Below are 15,978 nucleotides of genomic sequence, written 5' to 3'. Positions count from 1 at the left end.
ACTTGTATCGCGAAAAAATTTAAAACGATTTACTACCTGACGTAGAAACAAGTGCGACAAGCTTAGTCCACCCTCGCGCACACGACGAAAAAGATTAATTCTGCTCATTTTCTCCCAAGAGGAGCCCCAAATAAATACTGCAAAAACGCGGTGCAATTTCTGTACATTCACCCGAGAGCAGTGTAACACTTGCAACACGAACCACAGCTTGCTCACAAGAAACAAATTGCAAACTGTGGCACGTGCAAAAATAGAAAGCCCGCTCCCCTTCCACTTTTCCGCTTTGTCACGGAGCTCCAATACCTGTCTGCTCCAGTACGGCTCACTATCGCGGTAGTACTCCAGGGGCACACCTAAATACTTTACTGGAGAGCACACCCATTTTATATTCGCGAAGACGCTCGGCGTTGAAAACCACTCCCCGTGCCAAAACCCTAGACACTTGTCCCAGTTTACTGCGCTCCCACTGACGTTACAGAACCGCTTGATTATATTAACTGCTTCAACAATGCTTTCTTCGTTTGAACAAAACAAGGCAATATCATCCGCGTAGGCCAAAACGCGCACTTCGGATGAATGTAGCTTAATTCCACTTATTCTACTATTTCTAATAATACTTAAACAAAATGATTCTATGTATATACAAAAAAGGAGAGGGGATAAAGGACATCCTTGGCGCACTGAACGCTGCACCTGAATACGCTTTCCGACCGACTTATTTACTATTAGGCTAGTCGTACTGCCACTGTACGCCATGTGAACTCCTTCCCGTATAACAGATCCTACATTTACATGATCAAGGACGGCCAAAAGGACGTCATGCGGTACCCGATCAAAAGCTTTCTCAAGATCCACCTGAAGCATGGCAACGCGACTATGCATGGCATCGCAACATTCGAGGACATACCTCGCTGTGTGCGTATTTGTAAAAATTGTTCTTCCCTTTATCCCACATGTTTGGTGAGGACCAACTAGTTCGGTTATTACACTTTGCAACCTTCTTGCTAAAATTTTCATGAGGATTTTGTAGTCCACGTTGGTCAGACTGATGGGCCGATAGGATGTGACCTGCCTAAGTTTAGTGACATCTTCTGTCTTAGGAATTAAGACGGTATGAGCCGTTAGGAAAGAAGGCGGAAGCGTCTTTGCATCGAAAGCCTCGTTAAAAACATCCACTAAAACAGGAGCCAACGTATTCTTGAGCGATTTATAAAACGCCGCACTGAGCCCGTCCGGTCCAGGGGACTTCCCGGGGTTCAAAGCTTCAATTGCCGTCTTAACTTCCTCATATGTAATGGGTCCTTCTAAAATTGATTTTGTTTCGTCGCCGAGCCTCGGCATGAATGCCAAAAAATCGCTTTTAAAACCTTCTAGATTGACAGGATTGGAAGAAAATAATGCGCTGTAATAAACAAAAAAGGCCCTTTCGATTTCGGCGCCGTCGCTTGTGACGACCCCATCATGTTCTATTTCCGCAATCTCATTACGACGGGCGTACTTCTTTTCCATGCCTACAGCTCGCTTTGTAGGCAACTCGCCCGCTATCAGCCTGTCAGCTCTAGCTCGCACAAGCGCGCCGCGATATCGGTCTCTATCTAACAGCTCGAGTTTTTCTTTCAAAAATAAAATATCGTCCTTAAAGATACCCGGCGATCGGCATTCTTCTTTTACTAGCGTCAGCAAGTTCGAGCGCATTGCCTTTTCCATTTTCTTTTCTTCGTTTTTAATGACGCTAGCTCTTTCTATGGCCATTATCTTCATGTTCTGTTTAAATATTTCCCATTTTGGCCCATGCCCAACTGATTTGTCCCCGTCTGTCATTCGTTCTATCGCTGCCTGAACTCGTCGCATGAAAATTTCATCTTGTAACAATTTTGCGTTTAATTTCCATAATTCCCAATGAAATAGTTTTTTAGAATCATTTTTACTTCGTAGGGAAAACTGAACCAGACAATGGTCGCTAAAGGACACTGGACTCGCATGATAATCTTGACACAGGGGAACTAAATCCAAAGGCACATACACTCTGTCTAGACGGGCGTGACTGAGCCCTTGAAAGTGGGTAAATTTTAGAACTTGACCATTACGGATACAGTCGCCAACGTCCTCCAATCCAAACTCGTTAATTAAATCTTTTAAACATTCAGTACTCGCGTCTATGTATGGTGTAGAGCTTGTCTTGTCGCTTGCCGAGCACACACAATTAAAGTCCCCAAGCAGGATAACAAGTCGCGGACAGTTACAATAGTACTGAACGCCTTCAAAAAAGGCTCTTCTTTCCCCAACTCTGGTAGGCGCGTACAAACAGATGATGCGCCATTCACTCGACGAAAAGGAAAAATCGCAAACCACGAGGCGCCCCGACTCACAAGCCGTAACGGCCTGGACTACTGCCCCTAGGCACTGGCGAACCAAAATGACAAACCCCGCGGACGTCCCTACGGCTCGGCTGACGCAAACATTGTAGCGGGCCGTAAAAGGCCGCACCATGCGCTCAGTCTGGTCCTCTCCCTCGACCTTGGTCTCTTGTAGTGCAACAATATCGAGGTCGTGGTCTACGACTAGGCGGTACAGTTGCCTCTGCCTTCGACGGTCCGCGAGCCCTCGCACGTTGAGGGTCGCAAGTCGTACAGGCCTTTCGATAGAGATCATGAGCTATAGAAGGGCCAGACCAAGCGCGCGGCGCTTACCTTTCAAGATCATCGTCGCACGGAGCAGTACGCTCGCACAGTGGCTTACTGAACCAGATTGTCGCAGTCCATCGGTGAAGAAGACGGCGGCTGGCTGTCCGAGCCTTTCCAGCCCTCCACCACCTTCCATTTCTTCTCTTGTTGTCGCTGCCGTCCGTCCTTGGAGGCCGCTGGGAAGTCCTCACGCGGGCGCTTAGCAGAGCCAGGCTCGGTGTCCACCTCTTCCTGGGTGGGTCCCCCCTCAGGAGCCTGAGCCGCGCCCGCCTGGGTTCTCCCAGGCGGTGCGGCCGACTGGGTCCCAGCTGCTTGCGGAGGGGACGAGGCCGCAGTTGACTGAGGCTCAACTGCCTGCGGAGGGGCAGGAGGAGTGGTCGACGGTTGCTGCGGTGACAGGGTGTTCCCCACTGTAGGGACGATGTCGGTCGAGTCGTCCACCTCCTTCGGCTGCTCGGTTGTGGTTCCGGCGGGTGCAGCCGCTTTCTCCGCCTCGTCCTCGTCCATGAGGTCGTCAGTGTTGTCGTCGTACGCCCTTCGACCGGCGGCACGGGCGTAGGAGCGGACGCAGTCGGACCTCTCGTGCCCGAAGGCACGGCACTCTGTGCACCTGGGGGCCCGGCAGTCACGTCGGATATGGCCCGTCATGCGGCACCGGAGGCAGAGGGGGGCCCGCCCAGGCACAACGACGAGCACCATGCCGCCGCCGAGCCGAAGCTGGTGCGGTAGACGGTCTAAGCTGACACCCTCCCGGAGAACAAGGCGCACGACACGGGTGGTTGACTCGACGCCGTCGAACCCCGGCACCTTCCAGCGCTCGTGCGCCACTTCCTTCACCTCTCCGTAGTCGGCGAAGGCCCGATGGATGGCGTCGTTCGTGACGCCAAACGACACCCAATGCAGCTTTACCCGTAGCTCCTGCCTGTACGGGTCCACGATGAGGCACTTGCGGCCCTTGACAACGAGTTGCCCGGCCCCGAGAAGCCTCTGCTTAGCCGCATCAGTCCTCAGGTCGAGCAGCCAGACATGGGACATTTGGAAAGCCCCGATCCTGGCCACTTCCCCGAGGACACCTGCATCGCCGAGTGGTCTACGGAAGTCCTCGAGTCGATACGGACGGGAGGCCATGTCCGCGTGTAGCACGACGGCACGCTTCATCGCTTCTCCTGAAGGCAGCTGGGGTAGAGCAATCCGGTATTCTTCGTCACCGGAAAAAGCAGAGTCACCGCGGCCGGCGGGGTCCGTTATCACCGCTCCTGCGGAGCTCATGATTCTGCGTCCTTTCGCTACGGCGGCCGGAAGAAGAATGCTCGTCCACGAAATATCGCGGAGTGACTCATTTTTTTTGCGTTTTTTCATGCGCACTATTTCAGTAGCTTTCCCAGCGTTGCACGCGATGTTTGAAACGGAGTATAGGCAAAGTGAGGCAAAGCGCCCGCCTGCGGATGCCCAAGTGACGGGTTCGAATTCCGGCTGAGGTCCCGCAGGCTGTTCGAAGCCTCTTGTAAAGAAGGCACCGCCCGGGATATGGTCCAATTTTTTGTATTGTTTGTGTTAATTTTTGGCCTACCAGTCAAACCACGTGGAGTTTTAATACCCGATCATGATCAGGCCCGAGAAGATATTCCAGCAGCTGCGATGACCAACTTAGCTTCGATTTGCCAAAACCAATATTTGAGTAACTGTTCTACGGTGTTATGTTTAGGGAGTACCTGCTGTGCCTGTTTCAGCTAGTCCATCGGTTACCGACGTCCGCTGTACAGGACAGTCCTCTTTTTTTTTTCTTTTTTTTTTGTTAAAAAGATTGATTTCATGATTTGTTTTAATTTTCAACCTTTGTTTCAGACGTGCCCCGCAGTCTTCTCGTCGCAGTGTGTCCCGGGATATCAACTGAGCACTGCAGTGTGCTCTTCAAAAATCAGGCCTGCGAGGCAGAAAGCCCTTTAGAATCTGTGGCACTTTGATTCTGCCTGGCATGGACATTCGACCTTTAGTACTTTGTTAAATATTGTCGTACATTTGTTTCAAGAGACGAGTAGGTTTCAAGCACACAAAGCTGGGCTGTAATGGGTACGGGGCTGCTGACCACCCTGAGTCTGAAGAAGACCAAAAAGTACTGAAGCTTTTTGTTTTCCACATGCTGCAAAAACGTGTGTCTTCTCTGACTGTGTAATTAATGTGCTTAAAGGGAAGATGGGGCACTTCTACATTTGAGAAAAAACGCTTGAATTGCGTTCATTTGGCCTTTAGAATAACAGATATCACAATTATATTTAAATGCGACGCGCCGGAGAGCCATAAGAGCAATTTGAAAATAGGGCTGAAGCCCCGCCTCCCTAGCCTTGGCAAGCCAAAAGATCCGTCGATGACGTCACGGACAGCGACCATCTTTCGCGTTTTTGTCGCGTTTAAAAATACTTGCCCGGCAAATGGTTTTGGTATTCGGGTTCACGAGGTAAAAATACACTAGAATTCACTTCTAACTCATTTTTTTCAAGAAGCTCCGTAGCTTCCCTTTAAGGAATACATTAGCATTTATGAGAGCATTCTCTGGAGGTTGCAAAGCCATGTCAGGTGTTTTTTTTTTAGGGGCGAAGCTCCTTAGGGGCTAGCCATGCCCGTATGTCCGTTGGCCGTCGGGTGCACGTGCTGTGAGCTCACGCGCTCACGTGCTCACGAGCACGTCCTCCCGTGCTCGTGTAGGGCGAAAGAAAACAACCGCATCTCTACGTGGTGAATGATGTAAAGCCCCTTGATGATGTTGATTGGGGCGAAGCTCTGGTGGTGCTTGTCTGCGCAGACGCTGAGCCGCAGCATGCCGAGCTTTTCATTCGTTTTCATCCATGTCACGTTGCAATCAAGTGCTCAAATGCGTATATAACCACGTTCCATACCACACATTCTCGTTCTGACATGAATGAAAACGAACGAAAGGCTCGGTATGCTGCGGCTCAGCGTCTACGCAGACAAGCACCACCAGAGCTTCTCCCCAATCAACATCATTTACCACGTGGAGATGCGGTTGTTTCTCTTCTTTTTCTTTTAATATTCCACTAATTCCGAGTGGAGCTCTAAAAAAATGATATGGCCACAAGGTTATATTTTGGTCATTACTTCAGTGACAACAATACAGCCTTATGGTCACCGAAGAGTCTAGGAAAAGCATGGGGGATAGGAAGCTTCTGGAGGCGACATGACGCTACCAGGGGTGAAGCCAGAAGTGTGGAGGGACACGTCCCCAACGATGACCAAGACCAAGAGACGCTATTGGACGAAAAGGAGCGCCCTCTCTTTTTCGTCCAATACTCGCTACCCTTCAATCAGAGCCAATCAGAGCCCGGCGTTCTGACGTCACCGCAGCCCCTGCTAAAGAAGCAGACGAACATGAGCTCCGTATAGATGCGCGTTGGTGTCTAGCCAGGGCGCGCATTCACTGTGCTGTTATACGTTAGCATTTCCTTTTCTGTAGACCCACTGCTGTGACACCCGACACATTCCAGGTGGGTCCAGAAAAAGGCGTCATCCACTTGGCCACCGCGGCTGTCGTCAACGCCCTCTGAGATCTCTGGGGAAAGATTCGAGGCAAACTGGTCTGGAAGCTCTTGGCAGACATGGTAAACGTGACTCGGCAGATTTCTCACGCATACATTTAGCCTAATGTCTGCGTGTAGATTCACCGCGATTCGGGAAAGGGGGGCTGTAAGGGCTTCGTTAGATTATTGAACCGCGCCTATCCAATAGCCTTGTATGCTATCATGGTTCGGTTGGTTAGGGTCATTTGGACTCCGATATCTAATAATATAATGTAATGCCTATATATATAATATAGGATCGGTTGTGTAATAAAATAGTGTACTATATCTATAATATAGAATGGGTTGCGTAATAATATAATGTACTATATCTATAATATAGAATGGGATGTCTTCTATATGAATGAAACGATTATATTGGCATGAATATATATGACAACGTATAACTTTCTATTCTACTTTCCCATTTCAAACTTCCTTACTTACATCGTAAAGGTATTCGAGGCATGTTAAAAATGCCTCCCTACGTTCGCTGCTAAAAATGCAGCTGATTAAAAAAAAAATCTTGGTAAAACAACTTTTTTTTTCCCCCAAAGAACCCCGAAGAAATTGTGTCCCTCATCGATTTCAGATACTTGTGAGTGTTTTGAAGCAAAACCGATTTAAACGAATTTTATTGTTTCTGAACACGAATCGTCGATGCAATGAAACCGTCATCATTTTCAGGTCGGACATACTTACCAGGGAGGAGGCAATAGGTACACATGCAACATACTTTAGTATTGAATGAGATCATTCTCAAGTCCACAGAAATTAATGATCTTTCCCTCCACTGTTCCGCTTTAGAAATTCTACAAAAGAAGAAAAGCACCAGGGCCCAACGAGGTAGGATCAACTCAATAACGCATATGAAAGCTGATGTCTATATGTTCAAAAGGCACATGTATAAATTCCTGCAGAACGTGAGTTGACAAATAATGCCTACCCCGCTTACACCACTGCATGCGGCTGGATCGGCTACGGGGATGAGAAAATAAAAAAGGCAAGTGATTAATTCCAATTGTATGGCCACTACAGCCAAAAGCGAACATTCGGTTTCTAGCATGGAAGATATAATCCTCTTAGCAGAGAGAGGAGAGAGTGAGCAAAAGTGGAAAGTGCCATATGTATTATGTCGGCCTTTAGGAACGAATTTATTCTGTTTTGGATCGCACCACATGGCCGATCGCGGAACTGCATTTCGATAAATGTGGAATAAAGAAACGCACTATACAAATTACATCTAGATAATTAGTAATTCAGAATTGCCTCCGGATGTCACAGGTTCTCGCGATCCTTTTCCCGCGCTTCCTTCTGCACTTCCTTCCCGTACATCCCTGTCGAAAAGAAACGCGCGAACCGCGTCATGCGATTTGGAACCGAATGGTGGAATCTGCTGGAAGCCGAACCCGAAACGTAATAAGCCGAATTAATAGGGCGATTATGATAGACCTTTAATGACTGATTCTTAAAACATACCTGAACTTGCACACTGTCAAAATAACTAAGCTGGTTGTTTTTCTTTCCGTATTTACATTTGAACTGCGGACTTTCCTAAACGAATGCGACGGTTTGTTTTCAGCTCTGTCGCGATGCTTAAAGCGAAGGGTTCACGAGGTACATGTACACACATGGAGCGAACGGAAACGAAATCGCTTGACTTTCCCTCCAGTTTCAAGGTCAAAGTGGGACAAAATCTGCTGGACGACAGTCGTCCAAGTCGTCCGCTCCACCATTGGTGACAAGTGCAAGCTGGTAACCCAAACTTCGTGCATATGTTTAATCATACTTATTTTTTTTAATTTATAATTATACTAGTTGTTTTACTGCCACCTATTTTATGATTGGGAGTTTTTTCACTAAGGTGTTTATTTTTTATAGGTATTTTTGTTACACAAGGAAAAAAAAAGAACATCGAAAAGAGCTGTCTCTTCGTAGGCTTGTCTCTAAGCCTTCTTATTCTTAAATTGATATGTAGTGTGCCTATACAATAGAATTTAGTGTTGTGAAACGTGCCAGAAAAAAATCTGGTACTGCGTGTAGAAAGCTCAACCTTTCACCGAATGTGAATTTTTCCTGCAGAAAATTTAAGGCGTAGCCCCCTTCACATGACAATTAAAACGAACAGTGGCCAGTGTCAATTGCAGTCATCTTTGCAAACGACAGAGTTAGCGATGGTTGTAACTCCCGATAACCACAGCGAACAAATAAAAAAGCGTCTTCTGCCAGCTGTGCTTCGGAGAAATAACGTCGCAGTTTACAACCATTGCCAACTCTGTTGTCTGCAAATATGACCACCGTTTGCCCCAGCAAGTTCGTCTCATCCTTTACAGAAAGGAGGCGAAATCCCTTACAATTTCAACAGGTAACATGCACTCAGTGAAAGCTTAAACTTTTAATGTGCAGGCACCAATTTCTCGGGCTCGTTCCGCAGCACGAAGAACCATGGGACACACCTATATGTGCTAGTCATGTTAAATTTTGACAAGTACTTCAGTGCCAAGAGGGCAGTATTCTCTTATATATACTTTCTTGTAATGTGCAATTGTTTTGATTTTCATCGTTCTGTAGTTCTGGAATGAATATGTTTCCAGAATGAAAGGGTTAATTTTTTTCTACAGATAGCTGGTGCAACGTGTTTCGTTTAATGATGACGTTGGCTGTTAAAGCCTGTCTGAATGTTCGACTGTTGTCCGCATATCCAGTCTTCGCAGGCGTCATTACCATTTAGATTAGGGTAGGACATGATGCTGCTTGATAGGCAACACAGCCTTGCTTTTTCCAAATAAAGGTGCGCGACTTTTCAGATGTACTGCAATATTTCCACCTTTTAGATGTAAATGAGAGTTCTGCGGTATTGAATACCTCCTTGTTCTGAAAAGACACTTTGTGCAACTTTTAAAAGTTCCACAATCTGCCTTTTTTAATGGGAAGCTGTTCAATCCGCAAACCATTCACTCTTGTTCACAGCTGACGGGTCTCACTACTAGTAAATTCGTCTCTAAAAGTGTCAAAATTCGTCCACAAAGGGACGAACGTTACTCCCTCATTACTATAAAATTCATCCCTAAAAGTGTCAAAATTGATCCACAAAGGGACGACATTTACTCCCTCAATACTGAAAAATTCGTTCCTAAACGCATCGAATTCATCTGCAAAGGGACGAAAGTTACACCATCGCTACTATAGAAAATAGTCTCTTAGGTCTCAACATTGATCCTTAAAGGGATGAAAGTTACTCCCCTAATGTCTATCAAATTAATCTCTAAAAGGTTCAATAAATGGTCCTCAAAGGGACAAAACGTACTCCCCGTCACTACAAATATCATCCCTTTAAGTGGTAAAATTAAGCCCCAAAGGGATGAAAAGTTAGCGCCCAATCAGCACTGTTGATCCTCAAAGGGATCGAAGTTACTCCCCTAATTGTAGACAAGACGGCGCTCAAGGGACCATAATTAATCCCCTGAAGAGTTACTTGGTCCCTGATGCCCTGATGTAGGAACAGGGACGCTCCTTTTAACGGATCATAACTTCGACCTAAAGGGATTAATGCAAAGGGACTAAAAGAAAAGGAAGGGACTAGACCGGGCTTTTGCCATTTGGCGGTGACAGTGACATCGATTTAGTCCCCAAAAGGGACAACATACTACTCCTTTTTTTTTTAAGAGTGTAACGACATTCGTCGCTTCACAGTTTTAGACGCCACTGACATTGCAGACGCCCAATTATCTGACCAAGACCTACATCCAATCGTTAATTATCTCTTAGGAAGAGCCGCACACCCCACGCGGCAGTTAAAGCGGCGTGCCCGTCTTTTCGAGCTTCATGATGGTACTTTCTACAGGAAAAGCTACGGACCGCACGGACGCGCGTGGCTTCTGGTCGTTCCCCGTGTACTCCAGAAGGACATCATACAAGCTCACCACGATGACCCAACTTCCGGACACCTCGAATTCAGCAAGACCTTCGCATTCGGGCTCGTTATTTCTGGAGCGGCAAATACCGCGCTATTTGCCGCTCCAGTCAGTGGGCTCGGCACACGCCGACTGGACAGCATGGCTGCCGATCCTTTTCTACCAGGTCATGTTCCTGCTGCTGTCCTGCACAGAATCCCGCACTCTTGGCAGTCATCCTGACGGTACAATCAAGAGCTCCGGAAGGAGCGAAGACAGCTTTATCTACGGCGCATCCTTGCATCTGGATTGTCGACACGTGCCGAACTTGGGGGAGGTGCCTCTTGGAACAGCTTCAGCGGCAACGGCGCTGCAATCACTGCCCATAAAGACCAAGCCTGACCGGACCAACGCCAGTGGGCTCGACACACGCCGACTGGACAGCATGGCTAAACCGCCGATCCTTTTCTACCAGGTCAGTTGGGAAAATCCGACATCGTTTAGAGGCAGTTATTTTGTAATTGTCTCGCCGAGCCCACGGTATTGTTTGTTTCTGGTGAAGAGATGTGTATGTGTGATTAGCCTCTTGGTTTGCGGTGACGTTGAGTCAAACCCAGGCCCAAAAACTGATCATGAGATTGTAATGAAAATTAATGCTAATATCCAAATACTGCTACAGCGCACTAATGGTTTAGAGGAAAAGTTGGAAAACTTGACCACGAGGGTGACGTCGAGTGAAGACCGTATGACGGCCCGGGCTGAGGAACTTCAAACGCATATTCAAGCCCTGGAGAACAAGATAGATGAACTGGAAAATAGAGAACGAAGGAACAACTTGGTGATACATGGTCTGACGGAGAGTCCGCAGGAAAGTTCGTCCTCGTTAAATACTACGGTAGTCAAGGAAATATTCGAAAAACATTTGCAGGTATCGATAACAAGTATAGAGCGGATCCACCGTCTCGGAAAGCACAAAGAAGGCTCACGACGCCCCGTCATACTTAGACTTATGGACTACCGGGAAAAAGAGCTGATACTTCAAAATGCTAAAAAATTAAAAGGCACAAATATATACACTGATGAAGATTTTCCATACCGTGTTCGCTCAGTCAGGAGACTTCTTTGGAACAGCTCACGAGCCAACAGGGAAAGGAGGGAAAGGGTGTATTTGTCATATGATAAGCTGAAGATAAATGGTGAAGTGTACATATGGGATGACCAGAAAAATGACAAAGTGAAACAAGTACAAACTTCCAGCCAGCGCCTTACTCCCTGCGCATGACACGGAGAGGAAGAAAAAAAAAAGAACTAAGACTGGTATCCCTAAATGCACGAAGCTTAGTTAACAAAACTGACCAACTAGAAGCTTTAATTTATTGCTACGACCCGCATGTTTTTCTGATAACCGAAACCTGGCTTAATGATAATATTCTTGATAACGAAGTCGTCCCGCCAAACTATATGTTACTTCGCAGGGATAGGTGCGGCAGAGGTGGAGGAGTAGCTATAGCGATAAAAGACAACTTGGCGTTTCAATCCATGGAGCATGTTGGTGACAGTGAAAGTGTGTGGTGCAAGTTGGATTTCTTCGGAACTTGGATAACTGTTGGAACGGTATATAAAAAGCCAGGATCATCCTCTGAGGACTTGGATAAAATCTTGGATTACTTGATCGCAAACACTAATAGTCGAAGTAAATTGATAATTGGAGGAGATTTTAACGCTCCGGACGTCATTTGGTCGGATGATGGTGTGGCTGTCCAGGGCACGAGGATGTCCGACTCGCTTCTACAATTGGCTTTCAGTCGCGGTCTACGTCAAGTTGTTACAGAACCTACACGTGTTACTGACACTACATGTTCGCTACTCGATCTTTTGTTTGTTAGTAATTATTTCGATGGTTGTGAGGTTTCTGTTCATGACGGAATATATGACCATAAGTTAGTATTCTTAAAATGTGATATTTCTGTTACTAAGTCTAAACACTATGAAAAGAAGATGTACTATGATTTTGGTAGGGCAAATGATGAATCCGTTATTGACTATCTTGAGCAGTGCCTCGATAACTTCAATCAGCGGACTGAGGTAAATGAAATGTGGCTGAGCTTTAAGTGTACAGTGGGCCATTGTCTTGCTCATTTTATTCCAAAAAAGATAGAACGCCGAAACCCGTGGATAACACGGGAAATTCTGCACGTCAAACGGAAGCTGAAAAGGCTTCGGAAGCGTCGATCTGATTATGTAAATCAGCAGGCGAGGCAACTAAAAAGCTTAATAAAATTGGCTAAAGAAACATACCATACAAGGACGTTACCTGAATGTTTGCTATCTAACCCCGAAAAGTTCTGGCGTCACCTATCTCTATACAAAAAGTGGTATTAAACAGATATCTATTGACGGCAGCCTGGTGAGTGACAAGGCCATAATAGCAGTTAAGTTCAATCAGTTTTTCCAGTCTGTATTTACAAGAGAGTCATGTCAGAACATCATTATTACTCCCGCAGATGACATGAGCAGTTTTATATCTGAGGAGGGTGTTGTTGCACTACTACTTTCACTCGATGAAAAAAAATCCCCGGGACCAGATGCATTGCCGAATGCCTTCTTTAAAAGATATGTAGAATGGGTGGCCAAATACCTTGTACGAATATTTTCTATATCAATCAAAGATGCTGCATTACCGAATGACTGGCTAGTCTCTAGGGTTGTCCCTATAAAGAAATCTGGCAGAAGTGACTCAATTGATAATTATCGTCCTATCTCCATGACTTGCACGGCCTGTAAATTACTAGAACATATCATAACCAAACAACTCGTTTCTTTCTTAGAAATGCATAATGTTCTAAACCCCAACCAACATGGTTTCCGCAGTGGCCTGTCAACGGTAACCCAGTTGATTGAATTTTACCATGAATTAGCCACTTACGTTAACAACCGTACGCAGGTTGATGCAGTTTTCATCGACCTGTCGAAGGCATTTGACCGGGTACCTCACCGCACTGATTAAGACATTAATAGACCTCGGAGTTCCCTTTTCTTTGACTAAGTGGATCAATGCATATCTTTCAAACCGTCAACAATTTGTGGATATAAATGGTACTTACTCAGGGCTGTTAGATGTTCATTCTGGGGTGCCCCAAGGTTCTGTCTTAGGGCCCCTACTTTTTTTAACTTACGTTAACAGTTTGTTCCCATCCAATGAAGATGTCCCAATTAAGCTAAGAATGTTTGCCGACGACTGCGTTATTTACAGTCCCGTTGTTGAAATACAAGACCAGATAAAAATGAGTGAAGCGCTGGCTAACATTGCGTCTTGGTGTCGTGCAAATAACATGAAGATTAATATTAGCAAAACTCAGTACATGCATATTACAACAAAAAGAACTGTCTTAAACTTTAGCTATGAGGTTGCTGGCGTGGTATTGACTGAAGTAGACAGTTACAAATATTTAGGAGTGATTTTGTCTTCTGACCTCGGGTGGAAAAAGCATGTGGAGTATCTTAAAAAGCGGGCAACTAACAAATTGTGGTACCTGAAGAGAACGCTGGGTAAAACTCCCCCTTCCGTTAAAATTCTTGCGTATAAGACAATTATTAGACCTGTGTTAGAATACGCGTCTGCACTGTGGAGCCCATGGCAGAGCTCTCCGGTCAGAGAACTCGAAGATATTCAATCGCTAGCTGTGCGTATAGTTTTTTTCAGATTTCAGACGAACTACGTCTGTGACCGAACTTAAAAGGAGAGCCAATATAAGCCCTCTGTCAAACAGAAGAGAGAGCCAACGGTTGAAGCTGTTCTTTCAGATTTTCAAGAACTGTAGAAAAATTGATGGCTCCGTTTACTTAAACCAAAAAGTTTTTACTCGGAACGCTTGCATCACTCAAAGACCGTAGCCCCTATTAAAGCTCGAATAAATAGCTATAAACAATCTTTTTTTGTGCATACAATTGATTTGTGGAACAGCCTTCCCGGTGATGTTGTCGATATTGATTCACTCTGTTCTTTCGAAAAAGCCGTAGATAATATTTTTCAGTGCTAAGATTGCTTTTATTGCTCTTATGAAATTATTTTTACTGTCTATTTTTTATTACTGCTGTTACATTTACTGCTATACTGTTATTGTTATTACTAGTATTACATTTGGTTACTGTATTGTTTCTCTTCTTTCGAATATGTCGTAGATATTATTTTTCGGTGCTAAGATTGCTTTTTGTTTAGAACTGTTGTGTTTATAACGTGCATGTGTGACACTGTATCACCCCACTCCTGCCTTGGCCCTATATTGGGCTGGCAGTATTGATAAATAAATAAATATTACCAAATACACACGCACTTGTCGCCTTTGCCAAACAGAGAAATCTCGCACGATGAGGACATCTGGTCCCCGTTTATCCATCATTTCACCCGAAACACCGTTTCAAAAGATTGGCATCGATTTATTGGGCCCTTTCCCACAGTCCTCCAACAACAACAGATAGGTTATCGTTGCCGTACACTACCTCACAAACTACGCTGAGACTAGCTGTGTTCCTGCGGGAACTGCCCACGAAGTCGCGGATTTCTTTCTGCATACAATTATACTGCGCCACGTTTCACCATCAGTGATCGGGGTACGCCGTTCATCGCCCAGCTCCTAGAAAAAAACTCTTGTCCTCGTGAACACTATTCACAAGGTTACAAGTGCCTACAACCCACAGACTAATGGATTCACGGAACGTCTCAACAAAACCTTATCCCAAACGATATCTATGTATGTCGATGGTCACCATAGCAACTGGGATGCCATCGTTCCATATGTAACATACACCTGCAACACTGCGCATCAAGCCACCACAGGATTTTCACTCTATTACCTTCTATACGCCCTTGACCCTCTCACCTCGCGACACGGTTTTACCCTTCATCGACGACAGACAGCTGGGCCACTACGCAACCGACACCATTTGTCGAGCGGAGGACGCCCGCAGGCTTGCCCGCCTGCACACCCTCAGCTCACACCAACCAGCAGTAACTATACGCTATTCCGAAAACCATGACACCGTCAGTTACGAAACTGGAGAAAGGTTCTGACCACGCACCTACGCCTACCAGGACGATCAGAAAAACTTCTCCAGCAATACATGGGACCTGCCATTGTTCTTTGTCGCCTTTCGCCTACAAATTAGAAAGTTCCTCCACTATCCACCTCTCGCGATCACTGCTTCAAGTCGCAGACATCGTTCACGTAGCGAGAATGAAGCGCTACTACAGTCCCGATGATTAAACATCACACTGGCCGACATCCAGGCCTTCTCCAGCCCGGCGGAAAAGGTAAGAAAGATGACGACGATGACTACCGTACTGAAATTGCGTGCGGAGAGCTCGAGCTCAGGGAAGTTGAGAGAGAGAGAGAAGTGTTGAAAAAAAAAGGAAGCCTGGAACTTATTAACATGGGAAGTTGACTCTGGGACGTTCGACCCTCACGTCGCACCCTCATTTCTGTCCATCACCAATAAACCGCCTCCATTTTAACGAGTGGAGCGCACGACCATCTCGCTCCAGGCCCCACGGGCCGGCTCGGCCTTCGTAAACCGTTCTATCTCCTGTCATCGCCTGTCTGTCCTCTACGCTGCCGACAGCATCATACTAACAATACATAAATCTGCTACTCTAGGATGTCCTAAAGAATTACCCCAGTCCTCTATTATGGAGTATATTAATTACCGACTTCCCCAGATTTAACTTCCCATCCTACGTCCACATTCAAACATTTGCAGATTGTCATTTTAGAAATAAAAGGTTTGTCACGTAGAGAGCTTGAGTGTCACTCTACAACAGTACTTAATCTT

General features: G+C 45.9%; 1 long non-coding RNA gene across 1 annotated transcript; it reads left to right on the top strand.

Moving 5' to 3' along the window:
* Positions 1 to 6,795: 6,795 nt before the first annotated feature.
* LOC120848269 lies at positions 6,796 to 7,445 on the top strand. Its single transcript, XR_005717643.1, has 3 exons — positions 6,796 to 6,854; positions 6,944 to 7,102; positions 7,177 to 7,445. It is a non-coding gene; the product is annotated as an uncharacterized LOC120848269 (long non-coding RNA).
* The last annotated feature ends 8,533 nt before the right edge of the window (positions 7,446 to 15,978 follow it).

Source organism: Ixodes scapularis, unplaced genomic scaffold (assembly GCF_016920785.2).
Source record: "Ixodes scapularis isolate PalLabHiFi unplaced genomic scaffold, ASM1692078v2 PGA_scaffold8__174_contigs__length_109621045, whole genome shotgun sequence".
Classification (NCBI taxonomy): Eukaryota; Metazoa; Arthropoda; class Arachnida; order Ixodida; family Ixodidae; genus Ixodes; species Ixodes scapularis.
The sequence above is the reverse complement of the archived record's forward strand: the minus strand, read 5'-3'. Positions and strand labels throughout refer to the sequence as shown.